The sequence below is a fragment of the Triticum urartu genome, chromosome 7A, assembly GCF_056163025.1.
Source record: "Triticum urartu cultivar PI428250 chromosome 7A, HENAU_Tu73, whole genome shotgun sequence".
Taxonomy (NCBI): domain Eukaryota; kingdom Viridiplantae; phylum Streptophyta; class Magnoliopsida; order Poales; family Poaceae; genus Triticum; species Triticum urartu.
Window position 1 is genome coordinate 46,997,854 of NC_141879.1, and position 16,681 is coordinate 47,014,534.

A 16,681-nucleotide genomic window follows, 5' to 3' on the forward strand; every position below is an offset into this window, starting at 1 on the left:
GCCCTCTCGAGTATCACCAACTCACCACACACACTCCACAAGACCGTAGGAAGCCGTAGCCCAGCCGGGTAGGCCTCGGGCCATCGTCTCCACAGCTCCAGCCCCTCCCATGCTCACTCTTCTAGAGCCTCCGCCGTGCTTCAGTGGTGCTGCCCGACCTGGGTGGAGCCACTGGTGCAGCCTCTGGTCGCCTTCATCCCCAACTCCGGTGACCTCCGCTCTCTACCGCCGCTGGAGAGGTCCTTTCCGATGCTGTCCGGCCACCCCTAGCTAATCTACGGGTATGGGCAGGTGCGCCTCAGTCTTCTCCTTCGATGTATCCCTCTAGCTCTGGCCAAGATGCCCTCCCCATCGGCGTGTGCTCCGATGGAGCCCCGCCTTGCTCTGTTTACTTGTCCCCCTCTCTCTCACCTGGCTAGAGGGGCCCGCGGCCAGCCACTCTGGCAGCACCCGAAGCAATACGAGTTGAGGCGCCCCGCGGGTTTACGTCTTCGACGTCACCCCCCAGATCTGTTTTTATTTAAATCAAATTTAAATTTAGCCAGAGAGCTTTAAACAGCCACAACTCTTTAACCATAAGTCCAAATGAATTGATTCTTTTTGGATTGTGATCTTTATTAAAATATCTAGCAGCACACAAAAAATGAGATTTTTCTCTGCTGTCTAGATTTTATGGTGAATTTCAAAGTGTTTCTTGATGTTTTATTTTATGTTTATAATTGTATTCAGAAGGTGAAGCTTGTCTTGAGGATCACCAGGAGGAGTGTGAACCTCACCTGCACTAAGGCAAGCCACAGCAACATTTTCATGGTGCCATTACAATATTTGTGATTTTTCTACTTCAATGAATAATTTAGTTCATGCATTTAAATCACTAAAATAAATACACATTTATTCTGTTGAATGCTTGTTTGTGTTGATATGTTTGTTACAGAAGATTAAGGCTAACTAAATTCACTATAAGTTATATTTGATTATGAAGAAGTAATTTGTTTATGAAAAGAATTAGTTGGCTTAATATTTTCTTGAGCGAGAAAAGACTTATGCTAAGATATTGTCATGGTTAGCTTGCTGAATAATCATAACCAGAAAAGTGTTATGAGTTTCTGATATGTATGGTTAGTGCTTGATATAGTTGACATGTTATTGTTCAAATGATAAGTGATGCATGCTTTATGAATGCATTTGCATGGCATATCATGACACCAATTACTTTTACTTTAAGCTGAACCTGATAATAACTCAACTTGAACATATCGTTGATCGGGTCATGGTGCCACTGAATCGAGTTTATCCTAGTGCAACCACATTTTCCTTTATGGGAAGGCCTTTATTCGGTCCGTTGGCATGCCTCTGGTCAGTGCCTCCAACGAGGGAAGGTTATGGGCGTGCATTACCCTCGGCCGGTAAGCAGCCATAACCTTGTGTGCCCGTTGTTGTTATGGTACCCTGTCCCCGTTTGGGACCATTTATGTTTTGCCACGATGGTGGCCGTTTGCCATGACGGTGGCCGTTTGTGTCTTTGGTAGACACGGGGCCACCCAGGACTTAGCCCAGTGGGGAGTCGGAGTGGCCGGGAGAGTGTCTGTCGGAACGCCGTTGGTCCACCCGAATGGGAGTGAGAGGCTATGGGTTCCGTGGTGTGGGCACAGTGCGCTACCTCTGCATAGTGTATTTAATCTATCGATAGCCGAGTCCACGGTCACGGACACGCTCGAAAGTAGGTCACACCATGGGTCAACGTTTAAATAATTTTGCACACTAAGATAATAACTTTGCACTGTTGGAAAGAGGATGGTTGAGAAACCAGTTGGTTGATGGAGACCAAGTTGTTGGTCCGTCTGTGATCCGAGAAAGATCACCATTTGGTTACGAGGTAACCCGATTAAGGACCAAGTTGTTGGTCATTTTGTGATTCGAGAAAGATCACCGTTCGGTTACGAGGTAACCCGATTAAAGGCCAAGATGTTGGTCCGCTTGTGATCCGAGAGACATCACCGTTTGGGAAGCAAGTCCGAGGGACTTGAGTCACAAGATCATGATCACTACATTTCTAGTATGATTTTGCAATAATGATTCACTTGGTTAATTATCATGATATTGTTTGTCATTATGTTTATGCTTGTTGTGAGCTTGCAAGTACATTCAATGTACTGACCTGGCGTGTCATGCCAGCTTTCAGGAAAGTCTCTTTGGAAGGAAGTGTTGTCTGAGTCTAGATCGTGTCCACATCAGTGTCCCTGTGCTATGGAGTCCCGCTTCGTCATCGTTCCACTGCCGTGTAGTTGTCGTGATCAAGGCCCCTTTATGTTCACTAAATAATGTACATATTGTTCAGCCGCACCATGTGTGCTGCTTGGCCTCACAACTTGTTGTAATATGAACCATATTCCGCTAGCATCAATAAAGCGGTTGTATTATGTACCAAGATGTTGTGTGTTGCCAGAAGACATGGTCTCTGGGCTGGCAATACAGGGTAAACCGGTTGCTCTAAGCCGGGGTGCCACACCGCTTGGTATTAGAGCCGCGCTGACTGTAGGACATGCTAGGCTACCACCATGTTCCTGAAGTTAGCTAGAGTAAGAGTTGAGTGCCGGTAGTGTTTTTAGCTGGTTGTTGCATTGCATATGCTCGTTTGTTTTTATTCTAACCTACTAATGGCTGTGAGTGTAGATGGCTCCGGTGTTGTATCCATGCCAGTTGCAGCTGATGCCGTACACATCGCCGCATCTCCTTCATAACGTGTGGCATCGGCTGTACCCTCTCGGTGGCGACCTAGTCTATCATGTGTACCGGGAGCGTCTAGCAGACTCAGTGTATGAGTATCACGCAGTGGTTACTCTGCACACCAGTTCATCGTCCAGCACTTACATTCGTACCTCCAGCAGCGGTTTCGCTTCTACCGCTTCTTAGGCTGTAAAGTTTGCTGCATTTGAGGTCCTCGTCGAGCTGTGCTATAACGAGGTCCGAATGCAGAACCATCTAGGTTTCCATTACTATCCCTCCTTGCACGACAATGACCGTGTCCGTTTTCCTATCATTGATCCGGAGTCTGATAGTACTGCTAGCCACCTTTCTGGCTCGAGAGCTGACTCGTGCTCGTACTGCTTTAGCCGCTACTAGAGCTTTCACTACTCCATCGTCTACGCGATTTACTCCTTATATTCCATCCTGTTCTAGTTCACCTATTCCACCGGTTACTCCTCCGAGTAGCTCGGGCACCTCGACCGTGAATCCCCTCAGTGCTCCTTCTGAGTGGGTTTCCCTTCTCACTACCCCCGTAGCCCCGATGCTTCAGCCTCGCCCTGCACCTGCTCTAGAGGGAGAGCCCTCGAGGCAGCATCGTCGTAACCTGGAGGTCTTGGTTAACATCGTCAGTTCAGGATCCGAGTCCGCTTCAGGAGAGGACCCCACAGCACCAGCAGAGCACTAGAGCGCTAGAGTATCCGCAGTTGTTAGGTGGATGTCCGGATCTAGTCGTACAAGTCATGATGTTCGATTTCATGTATGAGAGTAGTTGAATTTATCATGTCATTTATCTTTTATGTATGAGTCTATGTATAATTATGTTGGAACGTTCTTATTCGACGTGTTTCCTTCATTATGTCGTTTTCTTTCGGGTTTATTCGCTGGCTTTCACCATTATATTTTTGGATGTTGTTCATCTTAGTTGCGTTGTCTTGGAAAAAACAAACAATAGGATGATGCGGGGTGGCAGCAGTAGCGACGCTTGTGAGGATGTCCCTGTTCGTCATTTCGCACGACATGCAGGACACTCCCCCGAGCCGTACGTTCCACCACCATCTCCACCACCAAATCCGCCCTCCATCGAGCAAATTCTATGTATGTTTGAGGAAAGGAGAAATAATGATCTGATTGTAATATTAAGGAGTGTGCAAAGCAAATTCTATGTATGTTTGAGGAAGGGAGAAATAATGATCTGATTGTAATATTAAGGAGTGTGCAAGCTATGGTTGGGTAGAATGGAAATCAGAACGGTCATCACTCCAAACTAAATTTTTTTCAAAGAACTAAGCCTCCTAGTTTCAGTCAGGTTATTGATCCCTTGGACGCAGACGACTGGTTAAGAACCATTAAGAAGAAGCTTGAGATTGATAGGCCATACTCTGACATGCCTTGTTATCATGACTGTGCAAAATATCACCGCCCTTTCTACTTTTAACCCACATGATGGGCCCATAACCCACAGTTCCACTGGATCAAAACCTGACTCGCGCCTGACCTCGTATGTAATTCACGAGCCACCTTCCTAGTGACCTATTCTGGTATCGTACGCAATACTTATTCTCATTGCTCTGAACCCCTTTTCACACTCCATTTCAGGGAAGGAACGATTGCATGACCGCTCGAAACTTCTCATGCTACCTTCATACTTTTCTCTTGATAGTTTATTAAGTTTCAATTCAAGAATTTTTTCCTCCACCTTCGCCGGTGTTATGTACCAGATAGACAACCTTACAAAGGTCCGTTCTCCTGGAATACCCCCTTATTCTTTCGTAAGTGTGATGGGGTTCCCGAAGAAAGGACGACAACTTCATCATGATGCATTGATGCATAGAATTAAGAAATCAATGCTATGGATCGACCTCTTCAAAAAAATCAACCAAGACCAAGAAGAATCGATAGAATTTTGTAACCACATCTTTCCCCTTACTCTACCTCTTAAATCTCGGGACGAGATTTCTTGTGGTGGAGGAGATTTGTGACGCCCGGATAATTAAGCTACAGTGAACCTCTGCTAATGATGCCACGTCACCTCCATTAGTGTTGCTAATCTCACGTTAGTTCAAAACTGATTCAAAATCCAAATTCAAAAACAAGTCAAACAATTAAAGTTTTCAAAAGTCAAAACAAAAATGTTATTATTGTGACAAATAATTCATAAGATATATTGGTGGAGAAACCAAGTCTTTATAAAATGTTTAAATGCACTAAGCTAATTAAATCAGTAGCTAAAACCATTAATTAAATGCCTTTTATATTTTGTAAAATACTAAACTATATTATTTTGGGATGAAACTTTTTGTGGTTGTAACATAATTTGTGACATAAATTTAGGTGCCACTTTTGTATTTTATTAAAACTAAAATAATTAGGAACTAAAAGAAAACAAAAAAGTAAAATAAGAAAAGTAAAAGAAGACAAAACAAACAAAAAAATAGGAAAAGGAACCCCCCCTCACTGGGCTTCGGCCCAGCAGGTCACTGGGCCGCCTGGGCAACCGGCCACCCACTCCGCCCATAACCCCCACTAGCTCTGTCGTGGAATTTTCATGGCAGATGTCCTCATGAAAGGACTTAGTCGTGGAGCCATCGCAACTAGGAAGCTTAAAGGGGTTAATCGGGACAAGGGACACGAGAGAATTTATACTCGTTCGGCCCCTTACGGTGAAGGTAAAGCCTACGTCTAGTTGGGTTGGTATTGCTAGGGTTTCGATGACCAGGGAGCGAGATACTCTATGCCCGGCTCTCGATGAGATGTTTCTTGCCCCTTATATACACGGGTTGACGCACTGCTACCTACAGAGTCCCGGCCGGATCATAAACAGTGTCCGGCTCGGTGACTAGTTAATTCTACCTTATGATACAAGTCATGCCATTACGACGGTTTACCACTACGGGCCTTAAGTCGCCTGTGGGCTTTAGACCCTTTATTGAACCGCCATCTTCATGCTTGATCTTGGGCTTCATATGATGAATCATACTGCTTACCAGCATGTCATACTTTGGTTCGGCGGTATTGTTGGACGAAGCGGCCCGGACCGACATTACGCGTACGCTTACGCGAGACCGGTTCTCCCGACGTGCTTTGCACAAAGGTGGCTAGCAGGTGACAGTTTCTCCAACTTTAGTTGAACCGAGTGTGGCTACGCCCGGTCCTTGCGAAGGTTAAAACAGCACCAACTTGACAAACTATCGTTGTGGTTTTGATGCGTAGGTAAGATTGGTTCTTGCTTAAGCCCGTAGCAGCCACGTAAAACTTGCAACAACAAAGTAGAGGACGTCTAACTTGTTTTTGCAGGGCATGTTGTGATGTGAGACATGATGATAAATTTTATTGTATGAGATGATCATGTTTTGTAACCGAGTTATCGGCAATTGGCAGGAGCCATATGGTTGTCGCTTTATTGTATGCAATGCAATCGCGCTGTAATGCTTTACTTTATCACTAAGCGGTAGCGATAGTCGTGGAAGCATAAGATTGGCGAGACGACAACGATGCTACGATGGAGATCAAGGTGTCGTGCCGGTGACGATGGTGATCATGACGGTGCTTCGAAGATGGAGATCACAAGCACAAGATGATGATGGCCATATCATATCACTTATATTGATTGCATGTGATGTTTATCTTTTATGCATCTTATCTTGCTTTGATTGACGGTAGCATTATAAGATGATCTCTCACTAATTATCAAGACTAGTCGTCAACCCGTGCATTTGCACGGGCTAGTAATCTTTTTTATTCAATCTATATTAGGAATAAATATATTTTCTAATACGAAACACTATAATTGAGACGTTTGTGAAGCATATACATTTAGAGATATGGAGATTACCAAAGAAGCTATGCATATCAGTTAGATGAAATCATAATCTAATGCCACAAAACTAATGTATTTCTAATAATATGGTATCACATTATATTGCTCAAAGCTCAATCCATCAAGATGCAATCGTCTGTGAAAATGTTCTCAAATCGTTGGCAATCGCTTGTTTTCACCTATGTACTCAACGTCTTGTAATATTCTACTCAAATGATGATACTGTTTTCACTGCCCGGTAACTAATTAGCATTTGGTCGAACTTCTCCTAAGAATACATAGAATTTATAACCTTGTATATGCTTATATTCCAAAAAATATTTAATATACCTAGGTGTCTCAAAAGAATGGTTAGTTCTAGAAATCCATGTTGACTAATGACTGAGAAATTTGAATGTGAAATATTATGCCAAAGAGTAGAAGATATAGGTGCCTTGATCAAAATGTAGAGTTACAGAAAGAATAACTTATGAACACTGGATAAAAACAAACCACGACGATCAAGGATCCAGCAGCAGTGTTGAACTTTGGCAATATGAAGAAAATAAGACACTCTGGAGCCGGTTAGAAGTAGGAATCAAAATGATTTACAGGATTGACGAACCCTCTAGACATATAAACTAATGGATTCCGATGAAACTATAATAAATCATCAGAGGATGGAAGAAAAACAGTATGGTAGTTTCATTTGTTAAGAATTGTATGTTTGCAATCTAAAAGCAACATCATAATAGTGCTTTCGAATTTGCCAGAAAAATACTACTTTTGTTGTTTGAAAGGTTCCATCGAGGGAAGAGATAAGAGAGATATATAGAAATCTCACAATCAGTAGCCACACACCATGATACCGGACATAGGAAAATCGCATGCTATTGGAAAAAATTAGTGACACGTATCAGCTTAGCAGCTCCTCACCCACATGCAAGAAAACGAACGAAATAGGGCCAGTGTAATTTTTGAATATCTATGCTCGGTCAAAGAGAGCTTACTGAGGCACCCATCAGTGAAATTAGGTTGAGAATAGTATTGTCAAAATATTAGAGTGCCACATCGAGGTTCATACACAGAATAGGAGCCTGCAACAACAACGTGTTCCTGCGTACTATCTCAAACTGGCTATTTCCAAACCCACCTTAAAATAATTGGTTCGTGTGATTTAGCCAGTTTGATTCACATGTGTACCATGTAAGTTATATTATTTCTCATGCAGTTAATTAAGAAAGACGTAAGAATTTAATATGATTCAGGTGATGTAATATCAAAGGAAGGGACCAAGTGATGTTTAGCGTTTACGGAATTAGGTGTATACTACTGCCACCAAACAAAAGTAAATTCACCATGTCCCAGTTCAGAAATTAATAATGGTACTGACAAAAAACATATCAGCACATAATTGAGTTTTGAACCATCTCCTAATGAAGTGATAATTAGACAATGCACATCCTTGTGAAGCAGTTCCAAGCAAGCTGTGTGTTTTACGTACATAGCTAGAAGCAAATAATTCAGAATTAGGGCCATGAGCTTGTTCTGCTTGTTCTCGTCAAAATCTCGTCAGGGGATACAAAATAAATTATGAAGAAAATCTTTTTGTGGCAAATTTTTTTTCGTAAAGCACACAGCTTGCTTGGAACTGCTTGTGTGTTTTTCAGAATCAGGGATACAAAAATAAATTATGAAGAAAATCTTTTTGTGGCAAGATTTTTTTTGTATCCCTGATTCTTGGAGACGTGAGCTAGTTCTGCTTGTTCTCGTCAAAATCTCGTCTCCTTCAGTTCCTTGTCCATCACCATGGCGACCACAGGCATGTATGCACCACATAGATCAAATTACCAAGAAATTGTTTGCTAGGGCACATCACTGCATGCCATTAGAGCTAATGTTTAATCCACATACTTGTATTTGTAGCACTATGTTTCGGCCAGCGAGCTCATCACCTGATAGAGAGTCGGCGTTTCACTGCGGCATGGCTGTTTGCAAATTCGAACGATTGGATTGAATAACCATGGTAGAGCGTGCTTGGAACAGATAGAATCAGAGCTTCACTTAAGGAGAGGAGAAGAGCTGGGATCATCTTAGTACGCATGGGACATGTCTGGACAGGCGAGCTGGTCACCTGAGAGCGAGTCGGTGTTTGCACTGCAGCACGGCTGTGTGCTGGAACACATGTATTGTGTTTGAAAATTCCAATGATCGGCTTGAATAACGGCAGCACATGCTTGGAACGGATCGGATTGGAGCTTCACCTAGGGAGAGAAGAAGAGCTGGGATCATCTCAGTACCCACGGGTCTGAGGCTGGGGCGCATGAACCTAGGTTACCGAGAGCCTGATTGTGCGTCATGTGATGCAAGGACTCGATCCAGCAGCTCGGTAGCTTCGGCGATCAACTCCCAATTAATCCCAGCACTCGCTTCATTGTCAAGGTTGGGCCTTCAGCCTGAAAGAGATGGTGCGGTTTTTCCATGGGATAAGAGAGAGACGATATCCAAGCTGCAAGATTGCTTCGGAAGCGGAAGATGCCATGGAGTATAATACGTAGAGATTTCTTCAGATTGTTGATCTTGACTAATAAGAAGGAAGAGGTCGTGGAGTATTGTTATAGATTGCTTCAGGTTGTAGATTTTCTGGAAAAGGAGAAGGTGCCATACGTGGAGCTTTTTCAACAGGGAGAAGATGTAGTGGAGTTTTAGATAGATTGAGACTCCTTCTATTTTCAAACGTGAAAAGAGATTGAGTTAGAATTTTTTTTCCTACTTAAATTTTAACTACCAAGAGAGGATTTTTGGCTCGTGGGATACATTGAGATTCCTTCTATTTTGAACCGCGCAAAGAGATTGAGTTATTTTTTTCCTACTTCTATTTTTACAACCGATAAAGGATTTTGGGCCTTCTTGATCATTTTTTGTCCCTGGAATTTGTAGATTGATCTACACCGTAATAATTTGGTCCCACCAGATGAACGGCTCCTAATTTCTAATTAACGTGGGAATTATTAGGGAGTCTGCAATTTGTATAGGTATAGAAGTGTTCTCCCTGAGTATGCACCGTTGCGAAAGTTCTTCGTGCTGAGACACCACGTGATGATCGGGTGTGATAGGCTCTACGTTCAAATACAACGGGTGCAAAACAGTTGCACACGCGGAATACTCAGGTTATACTTGACGAGCCAAGCATACACATATATGGCCTCGGAACACGGAGACCGAAAGGTCGAGCGTGAATCATATAGTAGATATGATCAACATAGTGATGTTCACCAATGAAGCTACTCCATCTCACGTGATGATCGGACATGGTTTAGTTGATTTGGATCACGTAATCACTTAGAGGATTAGAGGGATGTCTATCTAAGTGGGAGTTCTTTAAGTAATATGATTAATTGAACCTAAAATTATCATGAACTTATTACCTGATAGTATCTTGCTTATTGATGTTTGATTGTAGATAGATGGCCCATGCTGTTGTTCCGTTGAATTTTAATGCGTTCCTTGAGAAAGCAAAGTTGAAAGATGATGGTAGCAATTACACGGACTGGGTCCGTAACTTGAGGATTATCCTCATTGCTGCATAGAAGAATTACGTCCTGGAAGCACCGCTGGGTGCCAGGCCTGCTGCTGGAGCAACACCAGATGTTATGAACGTCTGGCAGAGCAAAGCTGATGACTACTCGATAGTTCAGTGTGCCATGCTTTACGGCTTAGAATCGGGACTTCAACGACGGTTTGAACGTCATGGAGCATATGAGATTTTCTAGGAGTTGAAGTTAATATTTCAAGCAAATGCCCGGATTAAGAGATATGAAGTATCCAATAAGTTCTATAGCTGAAAGATGGAGGAGAACAGTTCTGTCAGTGAGCATATACCCAAAATGTCTGGGTATAATAATCACTTGATTCAATTGGGAGTTAATCTTCCAGATGATTGCGTCATTGACAGAATTCTCCAATCACTGCCACCAAGCTACAAGAGCTTCATGATGAACTATAATATGCAAGGGATGAAGAAGACTATACCCGAGCTCTTCGCAATGCTGAAAGCTGCGGAGGTAGAAATCAAGAAGGAGCATCAAGTGTTGATGGTCAACAAGATCACTAGTTTCAAAAAAAGGGCAAAGGGAAGAAGAAGGGGAACTTCAAAAAGAACAGCAAGAAAGTTGCTGCTCAAGAGAAGAAACCCAAACCTGGACCTAAGCCTGAAACTGAGTGCTTCTACTGCAAGCAGACTGGTCACTGGAAGCGGAACTGCCTCAAGTATTTGGCGGATAAGAAGGATGGCAAGGTGAATAAAGGTATATGTGATATACATGTTATTGATATGTACCTTACTAATGCTCGCAGTAGCACGTGGGTATTTGATACTGGTTCTGTTGCTAATATTTGCAACTCGAAACAGGGACTACGGATTAAGCGAATATTGGCTAAGGACGAGGTGACGATGCGCGTGGGAAATGGTTCCAAAGTCGATGTGATCGCAGTCGGCACGCTACCTCTACATCTACCTTCGGGATTAATATTAGACCTAAATAATTGTTATTTGGTGCCAGTGTTAAGCATGAACATTATATCTGGATCTTGTTTGATGCGAGACGCTTATTCATTTAAATCAGAGAATAATGGTTGTTCTATTTACATGAGTAATATCTTTTATGGTCATGCACCCTTAAAGAGTGGTCTATTCTTATTAAATCTCGATAGTAGTGACACACATATTCATAGTGTTGAAACCAAAAGATGCAGAGTTGATAATGATAGTGCAACTTATTTGTGGCACTGTCGTTTAGGTCATATCGGTATAAAGCGCATGAAGAAATTCCGTACTGATGGGCTTTTGGAACCACTTGATTATGAATCACTTGGTACTTGCGAACCGTGCCTTATGGGTAAGATGACAAAAAAACACCGTTCTCCGGTACTATTGAGAGAGCAACAGATTTGTTAGAAATCATACATACAGATGTATGTGGTCCGATGAATGTTGAAGCTCGTGGCGGATATCGTTATTTTCTCACCTTCACAGATGACTTAAGCAGATATGGATATATCTACTTAATGAAACACAAGTCTGAAACGTTTGAAAAGTTCAAAGAATTTCAGAGTGAAGTTGAAAATCATCGTAACAAGAAAATAAAATTCCTACGATCTGATCGTGGAGGAGAATATTTGAGTTACGAGTTTGGTGTACATTTGAAACAATGTGGAATAGTTTCGCAACTCACGCCACCTGGAACACCACAGCGTAATGGTGTGTCCGAACATCGTAATCGTACTTTACTAGATATGGTACGAACTATGATGTCTCTTACTGATTGACCGCTATTGTTTTGGGGATACGCTCTAGAGACGGCCGCATTCACGTTAAATAGGGCACCATCAAAATCCGTTGAGACGACGCCTTATGAACTGTGGTTTGGCAAGAAACCAAAGTTGTCGTTTCTGAAAGTTTGGGGCTGCGATGCTTATGTGAAAAAGCTTCAACCTGATAAGCTCGAACCCAAATCGGAAAAATGTGTCTTCATAGGATATCCAAAGGAAACTATTGGATACACCTTCTATCACAGATCTGAAGTCAAGACTTTTGTTGCTAAATTCGAAAACTTTCTGGAGAAGGAGTTTCTCTCGAAAGAAGTGAGTGGGAGGAAAGTAGAACTTGACGAGGTAACCGTACCTGCTCCCTTATTGGAAAGTAGTACATCACAGAAAATTGTTTCAGTGACACCTACACCAGTCAGTGAGGAAGCTAATGATGATGATCATGAAACTTCAGATCAAGATACTACTGAACCTCGTAGATCAACCAGAGTGAGATCTGTGCCAGAGTGGTACGGTAATCCAGTTCTGGAAGTCATGCTACTAGATCATGATGAACCTACGAACTATGAAGAAGCGATGGTTAGCCCAGATTCCGCAAAATGGCTTGAAGCCATGAAATCTGAGATGGGATCCATGTATGAGAACAAAGTATGGACTTTGGTTGACTTGCCCAATGATCGTCAAGCAATTGAGAATAAATGGATCTTCAAGAAGAAGACGGACGCGGACGGTAATATTACTGTCTACAAAGCTCGACTTGTCGCAAAAGGTTTTCGGCAAGTTCATGGGATTGACTACGATGAGACCTTCTCACCCGTAGCGATGCTTAAGTTTGTCCGAATCATGTTAGCAATTGCCGCATTTTATGATTATGAAATTTGGCAGATGGATGTCAAAACTGCATTCCTGAATGGATTTCTGGAAGAAGAGTTGTATATGATGCAACCAGAAGGTTTTGTCGATCCAAAGGGAGCTAACAAAGTGTGCAAGCTCCAGCGATCCATTTATGGACTGGTGGAATAAACGCTTTGATAGTGTGATCAAAGCATTTGGTTTTATACAGACTTTTGGAGAAGCCTGTATTTAGAAGAAAGTGAGTGGGAGCTCTGTAGCATTTCTGATATTATATGTGGATGACATATTACTAATTGGAAATGATATAGAATTTCTGGATAGCATAAAGGGATACTTGAATAAGAGTTTTTCAATGAAAGACCTCGGTGAAGCTGCTTACATATTAGGCATTAAGATCTATAGAGATAGATCAAGACGCTTAATTGGACTTTCACAAAGCACATGCCTCGACAAAGTTTTGAAGAAGTTCAAAATGGATCAAGCAAAGAAAGGGTTCTTTCCTGTGTTACAAGGTGTGAAGTTGAGTCAGACTCAATGCCCGACCACTTCAGAAGATAGAGAGAAAATGAAAGATGTTCCCTATGCTTCAGCCATAGGCTCTATCATGTATGCAATGCTGTGTACCAGACCTGATGTGTGCCTTGCTATAAGTCTAGCGGGGAGGTACCAAAGTAATCCAGGAGTGGATCACTGGACAGCGGTCAAGAACATCCTGAAATACCTGAAAAGGACTAAGGATATGTTTCTCGTTTATGGAGGTGACAAAGAGCTAATCGTAAATGGTTATGTCGATGCGAGCTTTGACACTAATCCAGATGATTCTAAATCGCAAACCGGATACGTATTTACATTAAACGGTGGAGCTGTCAGTTGGTGCAGTTCTAAACAAAGCGTCGTGGCGGGATCTACGTGTGAAGCAGAATCCATAGCTGCTTCGGAAGCAGCAAATGAAGGAGTCTGGATGAAGGAGTTCATCCAATCTAGGTGTCATACCTAGTGCATCGGGTCCAATGAAAATATTTTGTGACAATACTGGTGCAATTGCCTTGGCAAAGGAATCCAGATTTCACAAGAGAACCAAGCACATCAAGAGACACTTCAATTCCATCCGGGATCTAGTCCAGGTGGGAGACATAGAGATTTGCAAGATACATACGGATCTGAATGTAGCAGACCCGTTGACTAAGCCTCTTCCATGAGAAAAACATGATCAGCACCAAGGCTCCATGGGTGTTAGAATCATTACTGTATAATCTAGATTATTGACTCTAGGTCAAGTGGGAGACTGAAGGAAATATGCCCTAGAGGCAATAATAAAGTTATTATTTATTTCCTTATATCATGATAAATGTTTATTATTCATGCTAGAATTGTATTAACCGGAAACATAATACATGTGTGAATACATAGACAAACAGAGTGTCACTAGTATGCCTCTACTAGACTAGCTCGTTAATCAAAGATGGTTATGTTTCCTAACCATGGACAAAGAGTTGTTATTTGATTAACGGGATCACATCATTAGGTAAATGATCTGATTGACATGACCCATTCCATTAGCTTAGCACCCGATCGTTTAGTATGTTGCTATTGCTTTCTTCATGACTTATACATGTTCCTATGACTATGAGATTATGCAACACCCGTTTACCGGAGGAACACTTTGTGTGCTACCAAACGTCACAACGTAACTCGGTGATTATAAAGGTGCTCTACAGGTGTCTCCAAAGGTACATGTTGGGTTGGCGTATTTCGAGATTAGGATTTGTCACTCCGACTGTTGGAGAGGTATCTCTGGGCCCTCTTGGTAATACACATCACATAAGCCTTGCAAGAATTGCAACTAATGAGTTAGTTGTGAGATGATGTATTACGGAACAAGTAAAGAGACTTGCCGGTAACGAGATTGAACTAGGTATTAAGATACCGACGATCGAATCTCGGGCAAGTAACATACCGATGACAAAGGGAACAACGTATGTTGTTATGTGGTCTGACCGATAAAGATCTTCGTAGAATATGTAGGAGCCAATATGAGCATCCAGGTTCCGCTATTGGTTATTGACCGGAGACGTGTCTCGGTCATGTCTACATTGTTCTCGAACCCGTAGGGTCCGCACGCTTAAGGTTTCGATGACAGTTATATTATGAGTTTATGAGTTTTGATGTACCGAAGGAGTTCGAAGTCCCGGATGGGATCGGGGACATGACGAGGAGTCTCGAAATGGTCGAGGCATAAAGATTGATATAATAGAAGCCTATATTTGGATATCGGATGTGTTCCGGGTGAAATCGGGATTTTACCGGAGTACCGGGAGGTTACCGGAACCCCTCGGGAGGTATATGGGCCTTAGTGGGCCTTAGTGGAAGAGAGGAGAGGTGGACAGGGCTGGGCCGTGCGCCCCTCCCCCCCTAGTCCGAATAGGACAAGGAGAGGGGGGCGGCGCCCCCCCTTCCTTCTCTCTCTCCTCTTCCCCCCCTCCCGAATCCTATTCCAACTAGGAAAGGGGGGGAATTCTACTCCTGGAGGGAGTAGGACTCCTCCTGGCGCGCCCTCTCCTGGCCGGCCGCACCCCCCCCTTTGATCCTTTATATACGGAGGCAGGGGGCACCCCTAGAGACACAAGTTGATCCATGTGATCATATTCTTATCCGTGTGCGGTGCCCCCTTCCACCATAGTCCTCGATAATATTGTAGCAGTGCTTAGGCGAAGCCCTGCGACGGTAGTACATCAAGATCGTCACCACGCCGTCGTGCTGACGGAACTCTTCCCCGACACTTTGCTGGATCGGAGTCCGGGGATCGTCATCGAGCTGAACGTGTGCTAGAACTCGGAGGTGTCGTAGTTTCGGGGCTTGATCGGCCGGGCCGTGAAGACGTACGACTACATCAACCACGTTGTGCTAACGCTTCCTTTGTCGATCTACAAGGGTACGTAGATCACACTCTCCCCTCTCGTTGCTATGCATCACCATGATCTTGCGTATGCGTAGGAAAATTTTGAAATTACTACGTTACCCAACACATATTACTCTTCAGAGAGTTATTTTACTTAAACCGCCAGAATGAACGTGCCAATGGGCCCAGCCTGGAACTTGATGGCATCTCTATTCAGCGACGGAGGGACTGCCACTTTCCATATGCTGAACTGCCAAGCCACCCTAAGGATTGGAACCAGACATGGTTCTATTGCCAGGACACTTCTCTGGCTAGTGAGAACCCACTGCCCGGCTTTCGCGCTCTGCGCCTTGAATCCAACCACCCTCTGCCGGACAAGTTATCTGTTGTTGAACGTCTTCCACTCGCTCCCACCATAAAGAAAATCAATGCTCTTTTGGGGAACGGATTAGACGGCATTGATTTAGTCCGAGTCTGGATCTCTTGGCGGGTGATTCCGTTAAGCCGCCACCCTGGCTTAATGTGCACCTACATAGGCGAAAAGAATGACCCGCTGCGTCATTGTCCTGACGACCTGCCTAACGATATGGTTGAAGCTATGACCCAATCTCTTTTGAAAGAGGGCTCAGTGGTCAGCAAAACCTTTGGCTTACTTCCATTCTGCAAGAACAGCCCGGCTCCTGCAGTAAGTCATCAATTTAAACATTTATACTCTTATTGTGGAATGCCACGCTTTTACTCATAACCTTTTCACATGATTCACAGGCAAACGGCAATTTCTGGAAGGTCAAATATGACCATGAGGCTGCTAAACAAGCCAGAGCGGCCAAGAGAGCCGAGAGGAAAGCCGCCAAGACAGGATTTCAGAGGAAGAAGAAGCCAAGTGCTTCGGATTTACTCAAACTGGACGACACTTCTGATGATGAAGAAGAGATAATCCTTAACTTCCCTGACTCCTCTATCATCATTTTATTGACATTAATCCCTTTCAGGAGGACAAGGGAAACAGCCAAGCGGTTGAGGAAGAGGTAACTATAATTTCCTCCGACTCTGAG